Below are 6,940 nucleotides of genomic sequence, written 5' to 3' on the forward strand. Positions count from 1 at the left end.
TTCTAGTGGTTTCCGCGCTCTAGGCGGAAACCAAACGGCCTGTTGTGAACGAACACCAGGCTTTCTCTCAGAAAGACTGGTAGGCGAGGTTAGTACAATGAGCAAGGTAAAAATGTTTATGGGAGTGCTTTAGTTAGGCTATTAGTTACTTCAAAGATTTAGATTATTAGTACAAAGCATGCATTAAATAATTTGAAATATATTAGAAAATATGCGTTGTGAGCTTGGAGGTCAGATATTTTTGGTACTTGATAGTGATACCACACTAAACTAAGCATAATCAAGTCAATACTGAAGATGTGGCGTAGCGGCATGGATTTTTACACAGAGAGGGCAATTCTTTCAAGATGCTGCATTCAAGTTCAGGAGAGTTTGGGCAAGGCAATTCTCTTGAATGCTGCCTTCAGGTACAGTATAGCATGGAAAGAGGGCATTTGCATTTCTTGAAAACCTGTGAAAACTGCAGTCAAGGTCTGGAGAGGGCACTTTTTATGGATTGGTAAAAGGGCACATGCCTGGCATCAATTATACTCTTGACAGTATATTAACAGGTAAATAAATATGTAAAATTACTCTCACAGAGTAGCTTCAGTAGATTAAACAGTATTAATGTTGGTATTAACAGGTACGGTATTGTTGGTAGGCTATGATGAATACAAAAATACACTGATAGCATATTAACACTATTCAGAGTGGTAATAAGTATGAATAAGTAGGTTATCAATGTGGAAGTGAAACAGGGCGAGGTTAGTAGGCCCAAATAAATATTATATCCCCAGTATTGTCGGTAAATACATGAACAGTCAATCTACAGAGGATGATGAGAATGTATGTAGGGGGGGGGGGGGGGGGTCCTAGAAGTTTGTGCAATGATAAATAATTATGTTGTGAATGTGTCCGAGGTGAAAGTTTTGTATATCCTACACACAACATAGCTTAATGTTATCATTGTTGCGGTTTAGTATCATTGTTGTTATCATTGTCGCAGTTTAGTATCAAAACCTCCACCGGCCGTCCGTCCGTCCGTCGGTCGGTCGGTCGGTCGGTCACACGTCACACGTCACACCTTTGCCCTGCTCATATCTCCGCATCAGTATGACATCACACCACATGTGTACACAAACCTTTGTGTACGTTGCTGTGGCAACAGTCTGTTGTTGCTGGTCTGTTAGTGTACGTTAGCAACCACCTTAGCAACCATGGTTTTACCCTAGCAACCAACTGTTTACCCTAGCAACCAACTGTTTACCATAGCAACCATGTTTTTTTTACCCTAGCAACCAACTGTTTACCATAGCAACCAACTGTTTACCCTAGCAACCAACTGTTTACCATAGCAACCATGTTTTTTTTACCTTAGCAACCAACTGTTTACCATAGCAACCATGTTTTTTACCCTACATCCCTCCATATATGGAGATAACCGACGAATCTCACTAAGTCTGACCTCACAAGCCCCATATTTGGACACGAACAACATATAACTCCATATATAGAGACATAGCTGCTGACATCAGTATGACATCACACTGCTGACATCAGTATGACATCACACCGTACACAAATGACCCTTATATAAGACCGGCATTATCTACCGACAGATTGGGAGTCTTACTGGTTATAAGATAGAAATCTGTGCACTCAGGACTTCAGGACTACAAAGTCTTCTATTTTGTAATTGACAACAACAATCTTTCACCAATTAATTCCACTCTAATGGTGTATACTGTACACCTTTCCCCTCTGCTCTTATCTCACTAGATGTATGCAGAGAAAGCAACACTGTTTTAAAGTGTTTTAACTGTGATGGTTTGTTTTTGTATATTGGCGTGTATGTTGTCATCATTACCCCATTTAGACTGTCTAGACTTATGTTCAATCTGTACATTTATCTGCTGATAGTGACAGTGACATTTAGAATTAAATTCTGTTAAGTTATCAAGACATTCTGGAGAGAGGTGGTGTTGTGGTGTCCTGTCCTCTGGTGGCGTCTCTGTCTTCCTTTTAGTAAGGGAAAGTTAGCCTCATGCTGGACCAATCTGGGAACTAAATAATTTCCAATATCTTTCTTCACAAATGTGTTCATAAAGGTGTCTACTATCACCTCTGACCTTTCTTAACTCCCTCTGGAAACTTTGTGGGGGCCAATCAAAGTTGGGGGTATCGGGATACCCTGAGCCTGGGATTAAAGTAAAAAACATAAAAAAGGACAATATGAGCGTATGAGATGTGTAATTAGGGTATTTGTGGACTGCTGAATCCATTCCAACCATTTGTTTTCAGTTAAAATGACTCCTTGGCCATGAAATAGGCCTAATTGGCTAAGGCTTAGCCAATCATGTCATTCGACATGATTGGCGACATGTGTCCTGTTAGTCCCTGTGTTTGAGTGTTCCTTGTATGTTATCCTGTGTGTCATGATGTGCGCTTACCCGCCTGATCTTGAATAGTTTTCATGAATTCAAACCCTACTCCAAGTATCCAACCATTTTTTTATTGCAAATATTATATGTCTCATGGACATACAAAAGTAAGCGTGGCCTATTTTATGTCCAAGGAGTAATTTTTACTGATAACTAATGGTTGGAATGGATTCGGCAGCCCCAAAATACCCTAATTGCACACCTCATACGCTCATATTAACAATATTTAAAATGTTCCCCCTTTAATCCCAGGCCCTCGGGATACCCCCAACTTTGATTGGCTCCCACAAAGTTTCCAGAGGGAGTTCGATTGAGAAAGTTCAGAGGTGATAGTAGACACCTTTATGAACACATTTGTTAAGATTAAAGATATTGGAAATGATTTAGTTCCCAGATTGGTCCAGCATGAGGCTAACTTTCCCTTACTATTTGTCATTCTCTATGAAACACCAGGTCCTTGTGGTGGTGCAGGAGATGTCTAAAAAGAGTGTGCGGCCACTTTTTTGTCTTTTTAGACATCTCCTGAGATTCCTTTGTCATTCTCCCACAAATGTGTGTTCCTTACCAATATGGGCTACCATTTATAGGAGAAATAAACACTTTCCAATATTATAAATGTTATAAACATTGTTAAAGGGAAATAATCTAACAAGCAAACACACATTCCAGAAGATTTGTTTTATTTTTATAAATATTACAAAAATATATCCAAAGACTATAATAGAGATTTCTTTTTTTAGCTGTTGAGCAAAGCTGACAGCTCAGAACACACCTTCCAAAATCAGTCCTGCAGTCACTGATCAGGAAGCGCTAGAAAATTCAGACTCTTAACTCCTCAGGCTGACGGAGTTAGGCTCACATCACGTTCGTTTGCACTCGCCGGTGCAAGTCATGACGCAATTCCAGCGCTCTTGTTGTTGTGGGCTTCTGTAGTTACTCTGTGTGCCCCGACTTCTCACAGAATTAGGATTAATATGTTTTGGACGAAATCAAGACATGGATGTCTATTTCTCCATGTGTTTTGCCCCAATCTTTTTACAACACCAACGGCGCAACATCCATGGATGCTGCGAGATGGAAAAAGTAGGCTACTCAAATGTTTTTATCTAAGTAAAAATACTCTGTTACAAGTAAAAATATAGCTGGCAGGCGGCAGGTGCGTTCCACTGTACTGTGCAAGGCTTGTCTGCCTTTTTGGCGCTGCACATCCTGCGGTTTATTGAACACGGAAAATAAAACGTTTCTTTACAATGAAAAGTAACTTTTAATAATAAATAACAGTATTGCATTAATTCGTATTGCCGAAAATTCTTCTTCAAACAATTATTCAACACTGGAAAATAACATTACAAAAAAAGAAAACATTCTTAATAATGAAAAATAACTTTTAATAATAAACATTAGTGGCTCGCTTCAAGCCAAAAAAAAAAACGATTGGCTATAAAAGTCCAAAATGTCAAGATTGCAGGCAGTATGTTGTGCCCTGCCTTTTTCCCCCTCTCTTTCCCACTGATTGTGAATTGACTATCTCCTCCCAGGCTACTCAGCTGCCTGCGTTTTGTGATTATTGACTCCTCTATTTCATGCACCTGTGCGAGTTGCACCTCGCTTGTTCATTGCCACTGTTTGGCTGTTCACGTTAACCTGTTGTTCTATAGTTTTTGATCCCGCTCTTCTTATACGCTCTCCTGGCTCCTTGGGTCTGGCTCCTGCCGTTTATGTTTCCTATTCAGCCCTGTGTGGTGTACCTCAGTTGTTAATCTTGCGACCTCTAAGTGAGTCCTGTGATGTTGTTTTACCCTGTCTTTCTTTCTACAGTAAAGTTTAAGTTTGTACTCAACCTCACTCTCTCCGCATCATGATTCCACTTTCCTGGTTTTCTGGGCTCCATGCTTAACAGAATGAACAAGCCAGATGAGGATAGTGCGGAGTGCAGTGCGAGGTTGGGCGTCTTTGTGACACACGGAAAGTTTCTCGCGGACGTTTTGGCCACTAAGTTTTATTGAAGAACGTTTGGCAGTTTCGCGGTGGGGCCCTACAGAGGACATAGCTGTCCAGACCGGTGAGTCTGGGGCGGCTGATGCTGCAGAGGGGCGTGTCGACCTTCTCCTATCCGAGGAAATCTCGCTTAAAAAGACCTCTCTCCGTGCCTGGGCCTCCGATTCCTCCGTTCACAAGACTGTCATCTCCCGTGACGTTAGAAGCGTCACTCCGCTGGGTCTTGGGGAGTTACAGTTCCACGGAGTCCTTCCCGTTCAGAGAAGATGGTTCCTTCCGGCGTTGAATCCTCCTCCACCACTCCTCCGTCGTCCGAGGATGGACGATCCCCAGCGCGGCGTGTGTGGAGGCGTCAGACCCCGGTTCCATCCCGTTCCAGCCGTTTCCTACCAGATGAATTCCACAGCGAGCCAACATGGGAGCCACGGCCTGGCGAGAGGCGCCAGCCATTTGAAGAGCTTGAGCGCAGAATGAGGCAAGGTTTTGTCTTTACTGTGCTCAGAAGGATCATGTTTTGCAAGAGCGCCCGGTGAGGCCTCACAGAATCCGACCTTAGTGTTTTCTAGTTTTCACCTCCAGCTCCTTTTGTAGCAGTTTTTCCCCTTACCGGCTCCTTGAGCTGTAGGTTTTGGTTCTTTTCCCTGCCTTACCTGTTTTTAGCTCTCTCCGTTTTAGACTATTTTTATTTTGTTTACAGCTGCTTATATTATTATTTACTCCATGTTTTGTTTTTGTCTGCTCCTTTTTGACTCCTGACTCACCCTTTTTGTTTTTTTTGCCTCCTCCTGTTCTCTTTCCTGTGAGTGTGTGTGCGTGTGCGTTGTCTCCGTTTTTGGACTTCTGTACGAGTGTTGTTCCTGTCCTGCCGTTCTGGAGTTCTGGGCTCCATGCTTAACACAGTACTCTCTTTGTCGTCGTAGACAGTAATGCGTGACTCACGCGATGATGAAAGTCTGCTTGTCATCCTCCATTACCTTTTGAACTCCTCCATTCTCTGTAGAAAGTAATGCGGTGCAAGAAGAGACATGGAGATTACACAGATCATGAGCAAGCATCTGAGCATTTTCCAAACATTACGTTTACACAGATCATGAGCAAGCATCTGAGCATGTGGGTGGGTGACGTGACGTAACGTTTTCGCTGTCCTCGGTGTCAAACATGTATAAATAAAAAATATATTTGTCAAAAACCTTCTGAATATTGTGCAGGACATTAAGCTTTATGTGAACTTACTCAAGATTAAAACATTTCATTCCTCATTTCTTCAGAATCTTCAACCAAACATGGCAAAACTCATATGGTGTGACTGTCCTGACCTTGTTTCTCAAAGTGGGAACTTGAATAAAACTAAGAAAAATAATTGCTAAAAATCATTTGAAAATGAATTTAGGCTAAAAAGAATGTCTATTTTGAGCCTATATCTTTTCAAAGTCAAAGCATAATGTTTTCAGTCATTTCTGATCAAAAACATTTTGTCCCCCAACCCAAAATCATTTGGTGTGACACTAGTTTGGAAAGATTAAACAGGCAATTATTTGGACACCTATTGGCTAGAGAGGTCCTTCTTCTGTAAGGCTATTCAGCACTCCCAGCACAACTGCAAGACAGGTGTCTGAGGTGAGTTATGATTTTAACATTTTCATGAAATGCCATCTTGTTGAAACGTTGACAAACTCACCATTCTGGATGTCTTTTGGTGTGACACCTTTTCTTTAAAAAAAGCTTAAGTTATTTGACGTTTTGGTCATATTTCCATGTAGATCTAGGCTGCTTTGTTATAGCTAGCATGCTGTTAGCATGCTAATGTGTACATAGTAGCCTCAAGGTAAACCTAAATGGAGAAAACAGTAATATGGTGTGACACTTAATCATATGGTGTGACAGGTCTGCTTGTCACACCATATGACTTGACTGTCACACCATATGATTTATACTGTATTTAACTACAGATATAACAACAAATAACAAAGTTCCATGTTTCTTTTGTACATTTAAACATTTGTTTTAAACATTTTTACATAAAATGAAATTTAGCTTCATTCAGTGATACTTCAAATTCATCAGACAGAGCAGAAACCCCTTCACAGAAACCTTAACAATATTTTCTCTTTGTCTTAAACTATACATTCCATTTTCTTTTGTCAGCTGGAAAATGACAAGTGCTGAGAGAACGAGAAAGTACAGGGAGAAACTAAACAATGACCCAGCAAGGAGAGAGGAGCCAAAGGGGCGAGACTGCATTTTCTACGAAGAGCAGGAGGTTGTCTGTGGCATAGCAGAACCGCAACAAGGCAGCCGGTTTGCTACCCTCACCAAATACGACTGGCTGATGTACAATACAGTCTAAATGTATAATCTAATCTGATCTAATACTTTTGTACTTTCACTCACTGGACTGGACAGTGGACAGTGTTAAGGTAGGACCCGAGACAAAACTAGCGAAAATAGCTGATCTACAAGCTCTCAACACGTTGTGCTGCGAGAGCTTGTAGATCAGCTATTTTAAGAGTTGCGCAACC

The sequence above is a fragment of the Nannobrachium achirus genome (assembly GCF_963921795.1).
Source record: "Nannobrachium achirus genome assembly, chromosome: 20".
Taxonomy (NCBI): Eukaryota; Metazoa; Chordata; class Actinopteri; order Myctophiformes; family Myctophidae; genus Nannobrachium; species Nannobrachium achirus.